We start from the raw sequence: 13,644 nt of genomic DNA, 5'->3' as shown, positions 1-13,644 counted from the left end.
AGCAGACTTTGTGGTTCAAAGGTGTCATCCATCCGAGCGAATATCATATATTGCTGCTTTTCTCAAATATGAAGAGGATTACTCCAGCATAGTTCCCTGAGGTTTGCGAGTGGATCAATTTTGATTGAGATGCAGCAGTTTCAGCTATACCAAAGCCATGGAAACTGCCATTTCTAACGACAGTGTCGTCTTGGCAAGTAGTTCTCTTTCCAAAACCTCGTCTTTGATCCTGCCAACTAATTGATCATGTAAACGCTCGGATAATGTCTCTCCGAAATTACAATCTTCAGCAAGTCTCCTTAACTCGGTTACATAGGAATTGAAGGATTCCACTTTTCCTTACACACGTTTATGGAATTTGAAAAGCTTAAATATTTCGGATGATTTTGGACAAAAATGATTTTTTAGAAATTTTAAGATTTCATCAAAACTCATGTCTGACATTTTCCGCAGAGAAACAAGGGTGTGAATAATACTCAATGTCTTCATCCCACACACGGTCAAGAGGGTGGCACATTTCCTTTCCCGGGTCTCAGTATTATTTGCTTCCAAGAAAAATCTCAACTGCTCAGACTACAGTTCGAATGAATTCAGTTTCGACACATTGAATTCTGGGATAAAACCTATGGAAGCAAAGCCAGAGCAATGGCCACTTTTAGCCATATTTGAAACAATTTTAATTACCTAACAATTGAGTCTTAATCAACATACTAAAAGTTGAAATTTAAACATTTTTAAATATTAATTAAAATAACTAAATTAAAATACGAAATACCCCAGCATCGTGGGAAAAAATAATCCCGTTGTCCGTCACCACATGTTAGAGGGTGGGTTCATCAATGTAATTTGCAAAGAACTCATGATGAAAACGTAACAGGTTATATTATTAACAAGAGATTAAAGGTTACATGACTAAAGAACGGATGTATCGAGCACATCGGAACATCGAACTTATATACATACAAGAGAATTTGCATATTCAGTCACTTGATGTTGCCAGATTACAACAATCCCTGTACCTGAGAGTTGGAGTCTAATCTATCCACTTCATAAAAAAGGCTGCATCTCCAATCCAAAAAATTTCCATCCACTGTCTTTGTTCTGTTCAGTGCTTAAAATATATTCATCTGTCCTTTACTTTTATTTGAGAGTATATTGCTCAGATAGGAATATACTTTTCAGGCAAGATTTAGAGATGGTTTTTCTGTGATTTATAATGTTTTCATTCTAGACACACTTGTCCAAAACCAGCTCTCAAAAAGGAGTAAAAATTCTTCATTGATTTCAAAGTCGTGTTTGATTCTATTGCGTGGGTGGGGACCATCCTTTTAAAAAATTCTCACCGGGACTTAACCACAAGTGCACAATTTGCAAAAACTGTGTGGATTTGATAGGTGGAAATGATGTCTAAATACCAAAGATTTGGAGTTCGAGTCAAAATGAAAATGTCAAATAATTGAAATTGTGCTTCGTATAAATGAAATATTTTAATATTGAAAAAGCTATGTATAGAAATTAATCGTGACTGTAGTCAAATGTCTCATAAATGTCAAATTTTGTCATAAAATTGGGAGTGAGGCGCGAATCCCCTTGCGCACAAGTGGAATTTCGAGGCATTTGCGCACAACAGAGCCCCTCTTGGCCATTTTTCTTTTTTCCTACCCATCTTTTTTTTTTGTTTCCTTCCTAAATTTATAAAAGTAAAAAGAAACTGTTTTTAGATCAAATTGCCCAAGTTCAATTACTTTAATGTAAGAATGTCAGATTTTTTTTGGAGGAATACAGTCAAACCCCTTAATAATGAACTCCAAGAGACAGGAAAAATCACTTCGTAATAACAAAATTTCATTACAAAAGAAATTCCAGATTTTTATATTCCTATGTAAACTTATCCAGGGGATTAGAAAAGTTTTCGTTAAAACTATTTTTTTTTCCGTTATAATGGTATTCATTAAAACGGAAGTCGTTGTATTTCGTCTCAAACTATTTTTTACATGTATATGCAGGCTGCATGGGTAACAGGGCGTATGGCACTTTACTAACGAGTCATTAGTCTTAGAGACATACTTTCAACTAGAAAAAGTATCCAAATCACGTGTCCAACTCAGATGTCATTTATGTTGTAAGGGGTTGTATAGTTATAAAATTGAAAAAACCTTTTTATATCGTCCCCGTGTGCCAAAGAACCCAAAGTTGTTGCTCTTTCCCAATGCCAACTAAAATAATTTCACGTTTCTAAGTGCAATATTCACCGAGATATGCGAATTCGAAAAAATGAGGAAATTTGGGGAAAAAACAGCGTTAAAATGAGAGTAAAATGGTTTCCCCGTATCTAGTGCTGTTTTTATCCCAACTTTCTTCAAATATCTCAGTGAATATTGCACTAAGCAACAAATTTTTTTGTTGGAGAAAGGGAAAACAACTTTCCAATTGGGTTTCAGGACGCAGGGAGTCCATATATAAAGTTAACATTTTTATTTTGATAATTATGCAACCCCTGGCAACATGAATTATCTGTGTACTGCACATTGTTCGGGTATTTTTTCCAACTGCAAGTATGCCTGTAGGACCAATGGTTCGCCAATACAATATCATGTGCATGGAAAATTGCAATATAAAATAATGTATGCAAGTGCTGGGATCTTTGGCAGGCACGCACGCACGGCTGTAGAGAGAGGTGGGACTAGAGAGTTTGTGTGCCCCCCCCCCCCCCAAAAAAAATATTGTGTATGTAAATGAATAGATCCTAGCTAAAGAAATATTTTTACCAGTTTCCCAACATGGGATCGCAGCCCTAAGATATTCCAAGGGGACTATCTTGACATTGCCCACTTAAGGCATAAGCTCACCCATTCCTGTTAGTTTTCAAAATTAAGTATGTAAAATGCTAGGTATTTGTGATCAAGAGCTCTAAAAAATGCATTTGCACGGGAGACCACGATGCTCTTGAAGTGATCCTGTATATAGGGAAAATGTGTATGACATAGTTTCAAACAATTGCGGATAGTTTCCTTTTTGGTAAGTGCAAATTAAGTGATGCAAATATCAATAATTAACAAAACAGAATTTGTAAACATTCATAAAAATATGTGGTTGGCATAACAAATTTTTATTTAGTGTCAAGAATTCAATAAGGTTTAGACTAGGGCTTGACAAATACCCCAAGTAGTCGCCTGACGTCAAAAATGACGTTTTGTGAAAGTCATGAAATGCCTTATTCCTGACGTCATAAAATAGGTGATTATGTCCATTTTGAAGACGTCATCTGGGCACCATTTCATGACATGATTAAATGACGAATTAGTAAATAATGCACCCCCCCCCCCACACACACACAATACGTATCGCGTTATAAATTATTCATGTGGAATAGAACTAAAAAGACAAATACAAGTATTTGAAGGGGAAAAAAATGTTTTATTCAGTCAAATATGCATATTATACCTCTACACAGTGGTTCAATGGACGAAATAGATTATGAACTGTGCAACAATGGTAAGCTTACAAAATAATCTTTCAAGGGCAGCAGAACACATTTGAAAACAACATCCTCTAAGGATACTTCAGTATATATATTTGCCAAATCTTTCAAAATAAAAACATTCAGTTTAGAACATGGGAGGAGATACATATAGAAATTTTCCTGTTTACTAAATATTGTAGACCTAAAATACTTAATCTGTCAACTCTCCTCAATACATTGTGAACCTGAATAACTGATTTGTCTTTAGTAAAACAATAGCAATTAGTGGGACTTAGGGAGAAAATTGAAATACAGAATTTATTAAGGAATGACAATTTTTTATATTGATGTCCAATAAAATCACAAGGAACTGGCCCTAAGTTATCTTAATTTTGCATTTCAAATAAATCAGACTGCATTTGATTAGAAGGTTTACCATGTTCGTTATATTCATTTAATCTTCGACAAATTTGTTCAAATCGCTTATTGCCAGATTCAATGCTTTTCTTTAAACTGCCTAGAAAACTTTCAAATACAAAAGCTGAGAAATTGTCTAAAACACCCAATTTTTTTATGTCTGCAAGGTGAATCAAAACATGAACATTATATACTAAAAATGATTTGCCATATAACTTTTCAGAGTGGCTTACAAATTCCCTAAGAAAGTCATTAGCAAAACTAGAATAATTCACCAAGAGTGTAGAGAACATAAAATGCTGATACCACAATGCAATAATAAAAAATGCTTGTATATGGAAGAATGAACTAAATTAAGCAAAACCACAGGGCCAGCATAAAGGAGGAAGGTTCGTAGCTCTGTGGCTTTCCACCTGTCTATTTCATTCAGTCCTCTAGGCTTTGTTATGAATTCTGCAGGAAAAAATGTTGCCGCTATGGTGGTTGAATAGTCATAGTGACGAACTCACATCGCGAGGACCCGGGTTCGAACCCCACTGTTGCCATAGTGGTGGTAGACTGAAGTTGGTTTTCTGTGGTTCCCAACTTTTCAAGGTGTGAATGCAAGCCGATCACCACTTTAAAAAGTCTCGCCATAGAGAGCAACAGACCTACAAACAGTACAAATGTAATTCAATCATAACACATCATTCACTTCTGAAATATAGATGGCAGCACTGAAAAATCAAACAACACTACATATGCACTCAGACTGTTAGGTACACACACAGTTACGTTTTCGGCACAACTCATTAGGTAGTAAATCACTAAGATAACCCATAAATGGTGATAGACTTAAGTTGTGCTCGGTTTGAAAGAAAGAAAGGAAAAAAATTTTTCAAATAAAGCAAACGAGTATTCTATTCTGCAGTTGTTTTGGCATCTAATTTTAATGAAACCGGTTTTTTGTTTTAAATAGTATTAACATTAAAAACAATAAAATTTCTGAAAAATCATTCAAACTTCCAATAATTAACTAAAATAAAATGTTTACTGATGTAATTAACACTATTCACCACGAATGTGGGCGTGGGTTCGAATCCCACTTCTGACACCAGTTTTGTTACGTCCCGCCGCCGAGTCACTCGTCAAACCTCTTCTCACCAGACCCGTCCCGTCGCGCGGATCTCTCCAGGGTTCTTCGCCGAGGTCTTGAACATGGGTAGACAATCATACGAACGAGGATTCGAGAACAAATACTCGCTTTTATTTACATGAGCTGCTAAACTAGAACAGCCTTCCGAACGTCTTCTCCCTTCGCGTTCTACTTTCCGAGTCCATTTTGAATCTTGTTCTTCTATTATCACAATTGCATGCCACGCGAACCTTGCATGCGTTAACCAAGCCTTTTCAAATTCTACCCTTCGTAACAATATATACTTGTGTATACGCCAGTCCCTTCACTTCAGAACCACCAAAACTACAATAAATTGAGAACCAATGTATGAGTAGACTCCCAAAATCAGCGCATTTTAGAGGGAAAGAAACTTTGTATATTTTCATGCTTAATATAAAAGTTATAATGAAAACTGATTCAAACTTTCTAATCCATTTCTCCTTTCGATTTTCCGAGCTCTACATCGGAGAAGCTGAGTCATTATAAAGCGTGGTGTCGTCATCTTCGACTGTGCTATTATTGCCGTCGTAACTTTTGAAGAGGAGGGCGCGATATTCAGTTCTGTCCATCTTGTTGCTGATACAACACTTTTTAAGGGATTTGATGATTTTGGTGAAAACTATTCCATGCCTCATGAACCCACTGGCACACTAGGCCGATGTCAGGATTCGTTAAGGTACTGCTTTTTGTTGTTTCTTTATTTTTCCTGAAATTATTCATTCGGTTCATAAATTCCTTGAATAATCTTTGAAAGGCTAGTTGACGCTCACATGTAATAGTGACTGTAAAGTCCATCGCCCTCCCCCCGGAATCAAAGCCGACAACATTTTCGATTCTTTTGCTTTAGTTTTAACATCATTGGTTCTGCAGTGTTTGAATATAGATACAAAAATCACTCTACTGATTAGTAATACCATTTAAAGTAGTGTAATGATGTTGCAGATCTTTAAGCTAGCCATGCGAAGTGATATGGCTTTATGATTTGTTTGATGAAGTGGGGAGGAGGGTCGATATTTTCTTTATAAAAACTGACCAGTGTACACAAGCGGATCCCCCCCTCTCCAAATTAACAATTTTGTCAACAAAAAAAGCTTATGTTGTACACGAGTATGTGCAGTAAGTGATTTAGTGAAAAACCTGATTATATCTTTTGGTTAAGTAGACCTAGGTGCTTACACCAGTGGCCCTTTTATGAAAATCATCTAATCAACGTTTACTAAATCCACTTATAGTGTGGACAATTTTTAGAAACTTGCCACCTTAAATTTAATTAACTACTAAATCTCTTAACTTGTGTAAACGGGCTCTGAAACTGCTGTTCATAATCGGGAACATTGATTGTTAAAAGGTTAAATAAAGTCAAATGGCTGTTGAAAGCAGCAGCCTACTGTTTCATAATGTCAACAAGCTCCTGTCAGTGCATGTGAACTCGAGTTTACATGCTAATGGGAGTTAAATTGATGGGACTGTCAGCTTCAGGCCATATTTGTTATTTTGTCTTCATCTAATTTATTTTTCAATCTTTCCTTTTTTTCTGTTTAATCTCACTTTGCAAAATTTTACATTGCTTTTTCTGACCTCGTACTTGTTTTCTTGCTCTCACCAGGTTTCTGTTCTGCTTCATACATTGTTGGTATTGTGGCTGAGTTGGTTAAAGCGCCCTTTTATAGGGAGATCGTGGGTTCGAATCCCACCGATGCCTTAACTGTGAAGCAGAGCTTTCACTTTTTCCCTTGTCTTTTGTTTGACCTTCCCAGCTAAGATTTTGTAAGCAGGGTTGTGCCAAATTTGGCAATTATTTTTTGTCGCCAACTGATTGTGTGTCTCAAAAATTTTCATTGGCGACAAGATTTTTCAAGCTACATGCTTTCCTTATATATTTTAGCGCCATTTTCATTTCTCATTGTCACCATCATCGTTGATGTCACCAGTGTCTTAGGCAGGGTTGGTAAAAACAACGGTTTTTTTAAAAAAAATCAAAAAACTGAGTTTTTTTGGTTTAAACCAGTTTTTTTGTTTTAAATAGTATTAACATTAAAAACAATAAAATTTCTGAAAAATCATTCAAACTTCTAATAATTAACTAAAATAAAATGGTTATTAATGTAATTAACACTATTCCGATATTAATTAATCAACAAATATTTCTTAAATTTTAACAAAAACCAACACTTTTGCAATTTAATTATTTTTTGCTCAACTCAATGGATTACTGTGTGTTTGAAAATTCTTTCAATGTTATTATTAATCATACAGTATATAAAGGTTTTTCTCCAGTTACTTTCAGTATGCTTAATTAGGAAATTACTATTTTGCAAAAAGTAATAAAAATTAGGTGAATATAATGTATTTAATGAAGCATAAATAATGCAGATTAATTAGCAATGATTTACGATATACAGGGTGATTATAACTAAGGTTCTGATTTCAAAACACTGTAAAAAAAGAACGATTGTCAGAATGACTTGAAAATTGACATGAATATTCCTGAAAAAAATCAATTTTATTTGGTATAGGGGAAAAAATACTTAAAAATGTAAAATTAATGACATCCTCCAACATGTGGGAAATTTGCTCACAGAATGGAAACGATAGCCAGTCATGGCAAAATGATACCTTAATTATAGCATTCCACGATTTCATAATTCATGGAAACATCACAAAAAACGAAGTAATTGAACAAATAACTACAACTTACTTAAGAAATGTTAAATATGTTTTCCACCGCGTGTTCTGGCTATGAGGTTGAAAGCACAAAAATTCTTGTTCAACAACGGAATCGGAGTATGCCATGGTCATAATGTGGATGTGCTTGCAATTCAGCTTTATTAAACCACTTATTCTGACCACTGTTTATAACATTTTGAGGTACCCCCACAGCCAGAAGTTAAAAGGGTTAAGGGGTGCATCCTGTCAAAATGGGTCTTCAGCAGCTGCTTTGCGGGTATTGCAATGTGCATCTTGATAGAAGTTCTATCCACACACTGATGCTGTGGAAGTGCCGAAATGATGTGGTTGCACAAAATAGATTATGCTGCTGGCCAAGTACAGCATCGTCTACTTGCACATTTTGCACTTTTTTCTTTTGCGAAAGAAACTTCCATTGCTTCAGGAGTATCCATGCAAATTTTCAAGTCATTCTGATCAGTACTTATTGTATAGTTTTGGAATCAAATCTTGAATTATAATCACCCTGTATATAGCTGATTATTTTTCATAAATCTGTTACTACTGTACAGTAGAATCTTGATTAACTGGGCTTAACAGTGTGTGTGTGAAAGTATAAAAAAAACAACTATTGAATATTAAGACTGGGTGATATAAGTGTGCGATGTGCTACTTCTTATGGGAAAGAAAATGAAAATGTATGTGAGGTAATGTAACTACTAGTACACTAGTCTTTGTCCTTTAAGGACAGCTGGTGTCTTTATTGGATTATAGGACCACCTGCCCCTAGCATGGTGTCACTACTGTAGCTGCTTCTTTGTGAAGGGGAAAAAACCCTGTGAGATAATACACCACTACATTTAGATGTGTGATGCAATCCTTATTCATGAATTTGCTAAAGATAGAGCATCAGAATGTAGCCAAAGGTTAGAAAATGTTGTAGGAATGAGAAATTTTGGCTTTTATATATAACTTTAAATGACTAAGATACTTCATGTGAAAAATATATATGTATTCTGGCCACTTTTATGAGACTTTTTGAAAAAAACCACTTATAAAATCTTATGTCATTTAAAGATATACCATCAGAATGTACCCCAAGGATATAAAATGTGGTAAAAATGAAACATTTTGGCTAATAATGAACCAATATGATATTTTTCAAGGAAAAAAATGATATTTAGGCAACTTTTATTTGATTTTTTGAAAAAAACTCTTGGTTAAAACCAACGTGGTTTAAACCAAACAACCCTGATTACAGGTGCATTTATCACATGAAGTGTATCCCCCATGACCCTTTACACATTTTAAAAATGCACGTGCAGGAGCATCACAAATAAAAGAATGAACCTTAATTCCAATGGTCCTGCCCTTGAAATTACAACCAACATCAAACAAATGCTTTAGTTCTAAAACTAGACGATTTAGAAATTTTTCCAGAGGCTTTGGTTTCGAGGTGCCACAAAATATGCCAACTACTACAGAAGTGTTTATTAAACAGTCATTAACTGACATCAAAATAGTCCAAAATTACACCCTGAAGCTTTTGAAAAGTGGTAAACCATCGATTTTGAATATTAATTACAAGGTATCACAAGGAACAATGGGATGTTTAGAAAAAAATAAAATCAAACGCTTCTCCTCACCATAATAGCAAAACTCACCATTATCTAATTTTTCTGTGTCTAGGGCACACATTAGGGGGGTACCTAACAGAGATCAACTTGTTTTAATCGGATTAGGATGATATGGAGAAAGAAGTGTCAGCAATTCGGTTATTGCTACACCAGGAATTTTATATTTGACAGTCCACTTCTTAAGGCCACACTGAAGAAGCTCATCACTGGGCTCTTTGTGTCTCATAATTTCTTCTGCATGTTTTGGTGCTGTGCAAGAATCACTAAAAACAATTACCACTTAAATACTTACTTCGATTTTCAAAATTGTGTTTATCACTGGATTAACTTCACCATCATTGCAAGTCTCTTCTCTAGATTGATCTTGATTATTTTTAAATTCATTTTCTTGACTGTGATTTTTCAAAAATCTATCAATTACTTTGTTGACTCTTCTTTTCGTTTGTCTCTTACTGATAATTCCTTCTTTCGGCATGTTGCAAACGAACTACAGCTATCTCAAAAATTCACAGTTGTTTTTCAACAACTTCGATTGCTGCTGTAGCGCATGTTTTAATCAAATTTTTATATAATTCTTTATTGTTACATCAGAATCGCCTGTGGCTTTTTTCACAGCTCCTGCAAAATAGTGGTACAAGAAAAAAAATGTTCACTTGAATATGTAGAATTACAATAAATTTTAAATATAAATAGATAACTAAACAAAATAATGATTTCTCTCTCATGAAAAATATCTTGTACAAGCTACTAGAATGTCCAGGCTGTTCAATTTGATGCTAAAAGACTTGACTGAAAGAACACCCCATGCTCTGAAAACATAGGCTCTTTTATTTTTCACTGAATGTTTCATTTTACATGAAGCGGTTCAGAAACTTTCATAAAAAAAAAAAAATTATGCAGAAAAGGTAGAGAAAATATTGCCATTGTGTTTCCTTAAATAGCAATAACAATTTAACAAATTTAACTTTGAGGTGACTCAATGGTACAACACGTATCTTGTGATAGTGATGTACGTGTGGCGAACTTTTGCACCTGCTTTTCCAGGATCTTTAAAGTTGAATTTTTAATTCAATTAATTTTTTTGCATGAATGTTAAACGCTTAAAATATAATACAGAGTCGGTTCATGCGACAGTCTGGTCTCAAAACAGTTTTGTCTTCTTTCGTCCTTTGTTACTTGCTGGATTAGCCAAGTGCAAGCAAGAAGCAGGTGCAAAAGTTCGCCACACGTACATCACTATCACAAGATACATTTACCGTTGAGTCACCTCAACTTATTCATGAAAAAAGAGGCAAGTATTTTTTATTAATCCTGGCTACTTTTTTGAAATGTGTGTATATACACAGCAGACTCTCGCTAACCCGGCACATATCAGACCACCAGGGTGTGCCAAATTACTACTTCACCAAACACCAACTCTGGCCATATCGCAATATTGCAATTTACTGCCATTAGTGAGATAGGATGGAAGCGAAGGCGCTGTCTATCGGTGGTCGCCCCGAGTTCGTTAGGGAAAATATCTTATCGATATCCTCCCTTGGGTTCGAACCCGGGACCCTGACAACAATCTTCACGATGGTAGACAAGCATCTTACCACCATGCCACTCGGACACATGCCAGATTACTAGTAGTTAATTGAAGAAGCGCATTAAATTAACATAAACTTTTGTGCACTGACATGCATTAACATGTTTTCCTCTTCAATGGGATCAATGAAACCAACCTAAAAATGCTGGATTACTAGATGGCCAGATTACTAAGTCTGCTTAATTGAAAATAATTTTCACTTCACCACACAGTTTAGTTCAGTCTTCTATTATTTCTGATATATAAGTACACATTTTTTACATACTTTTTTTTAATGTTGCAAAACATGAAAATCTTTCTCCTGGCATTATGTAACAAAATGAAAGGTTTTACCATAAGTTGAAAGCGATAAAAGTTTAAGAAAACCTGATTCTATGGCATATACAACATCAAGAAGTAACGTTTTAATATGAAGACACTGCTTTAAGAGCGCCTCTCTTGCTTCAGCAAAACTAAAATTAAAAATCTGTCGTCCCCATTAAATTGATGGGAAAAAGTAAGAAACACGTAAAAATGTGTTCGACAAAAAAAAAATTGTTTTGAGTATCAGTGCTTGGTCAAATTGAAAATGAGCAATGAAAATAGATTAAAAATTTTGATTGAGAAGCATAAATATAAAGTCAAATGCTGAAACAGGCGAAATGCTATATTTTCACCATGAATTTAAACAAACATCTTTGCATATATCAGCTTTGGTTGACAATTTTTCGTTACCTTTTTTTCAATTTCATAAGAATGATCCATACGCGAGAAGAGTAACTTTTACTGTAAATACCAATTTTTTTTTACTGAAATACCAGATACATGATATTAAAAACTTACGTAACAAAACAGTGCACAGCGATGTGGATTCAAATGCAATTTTGCTGTTTCTTCCTTTAAATGTTGTATTCACACGCCAACCGATCAGTCAATAAATCCCGTAATGAGTCATTCACTGCTCGCACAACCCCTTTGCCCACTCTGGAAGGCAGGTACTGGCACTGGAAAGCATATTTATTGAAATTGTAATCAGAAAGGACCAATTCCATGTGACAAACTTGCATTTATAACTTCCTTTGAATATTCTGGTTCTAAGCCCATTTCAGTTTCATAAAAATCACAGTAAGCATGCAATGATTAATTATCAAGATACACTTACCAAATTGAAAAAATTGTTATCTTGCAGAAACTCTTTCAATCATCTCATCTTGTGGGAAAAACATCTCATCTTGTGTGGTAAGAAGAAGAGAAATGGGCAAATCTACAGGAATCTGTGACAATTCCAGCATCATGTTTTTGTTCAGTTGTTTCATGCATTGTAGAAGCTGGTTATTCTGTTCTCAGATTTCCACGAGTATACTTAAAATCTTATCATTAGTTTGTGGACGAACAGGAGTAGATGAGGTCTTAGGAGTATTGAGATACTGACTTGCTTCTATCTCCAATTCTACAGATGGAAAAAACAATTCAATTAAAGCTAATTACTAGAGAATTTAGATGAGAAACTTACAATAAAATGTGATTAAGCAAACGAAAAGTGCAAAGCTTGGAGGCCTACTCAAGCCCTATAATAATTCAAATATAGCATGGTTATCTTTTTATCCCATTTCCCAGAACTGGGATAAACACTCCTCCTAATGTTATCTTCATATCAGAACCTGATCCATGAAAAATACAGTAGACTCCAGACTAATGTGGCAAAGGGCAGAGTTGGCAAATTTCTTGCTGTGGTGGAAAAAACTGCAGTAAAAACCATGGAAAAAAATTGCTTGTTCTACTTGTATATCCTACCTGTTAGGAAACTATTATTCTCATTCAATAATTTCTCTTGCTCAGGCTTCAAATATTCAATAACTGGCCTTGGTTTAGGTAGAGCAATTGTATTTCTCGCATTCTCATCATCACTTTCACTGCTACTGAGAATTACTGGTTTACGTTTTCGAGGCCTGCGACAATCATCATCCTCTATCTCTGTGCTTGCAACGTCAGTTTCATATTCAGCTTCTTTGGCTCTTTTTCTGGCTTTCAGCAGGTCATCTATTAGAGACAAGACCTACTTGTTGACAAGGTAAAGTATTAAAAGAAATATGCAGCATCATAGAACATTAAACATTACACTTGAATATATCATCCCCCTTATGCCAGCACAAATGTGCTATGTCCTTGGAAAGAAAAAGAATGTAGGAAATGGCGTTAGAATGTTTGCTCTACTCATGTATGGTAGACTCATCTATGGAAGTTATTTTCCTAAAATGTTTCATGGATTTCAATAGGGACACATTTGTAGTTCAAGCAAAATAAGGTATCCAACCAGCTGATAAATAAAAAGAATTTTCACATTCGGGCATGAGGGGGGCAATATATACCACACAGGGCTGGACAAATCTTTATAAAAAATCTATGTGCCAGAACAATTTTATCAAAAAAGGTCAAAAGTAATGCTTTTGAATTTTTCAGGGCATAGTGACCCTCTTACATGTTTGCGGATATGTTGTTATAAGTTAAAAATATTTTGGTTTGCTCTCAGCCTGTAATTTATTCACTGCATAAAGAATTTTTTAGTCCTCATGGTGACCCGAGATCTTCCCAGCCTTGATAACACAAATTGTATAACAAGGCCCCGACACTATTTCACTGTACCAAGTTTATGACTGTTGATGCTGGAAGATCCATATAAAGGTTTACTGACATTGCCTCTCAAAATTTATGACTACAAAATACATAAATTTCACAA

General features: G+C 35.0%; 1 pseudogene across 1 annotated transcript; it reads right to left on the bottom strand.

The window, feature by feature from the left end:
- Positions 1-3,526: 3,526 nt before the first annotated feature.
- On the bottom strand, positions 3,527-12,955 carry LOC149072525 (uncharacterized; annotated as a pseudogene). The gene is made up of 5 exons (XR_016194526.1): positions 12,702-12,955; positions 12,070-12,357; positions 11,751-11,911; positions 8,963-9,958; positions 3,527-4,384 (listed from the first exon to the last, which is right to left on the bottom strand). The product of XR_016194526.1 is annotated as an uncharacterized LOC149072525 (transcript).
- Between the last annotated feature and the right edge of the window lie 689 nt (positions 12,956-13,644).

This window comes from Pholcus phalangioides, unplaced genomic scaffold (assembly GCF_987345545.1).
Source record: "Pholcus phalangioides strain wild (caught in Gottingen) unplaced genomic scaffold, Ppha-v1.0 ptg000017l_1, whole genome shotgun sequence".
In the NCBI taxonomy this organism is placed as follows: Eukaryota; Metazoa; Arthropoda; class Arachnida; order Araneae; family Pholcidae; genus Pholcus; species Pholcus phalangioides.
The sequence above is the reverse complement of the archived record's forward strand: the minus strand, read 5'-3'. Positions and strand labels throughout refer to the sequence as shown.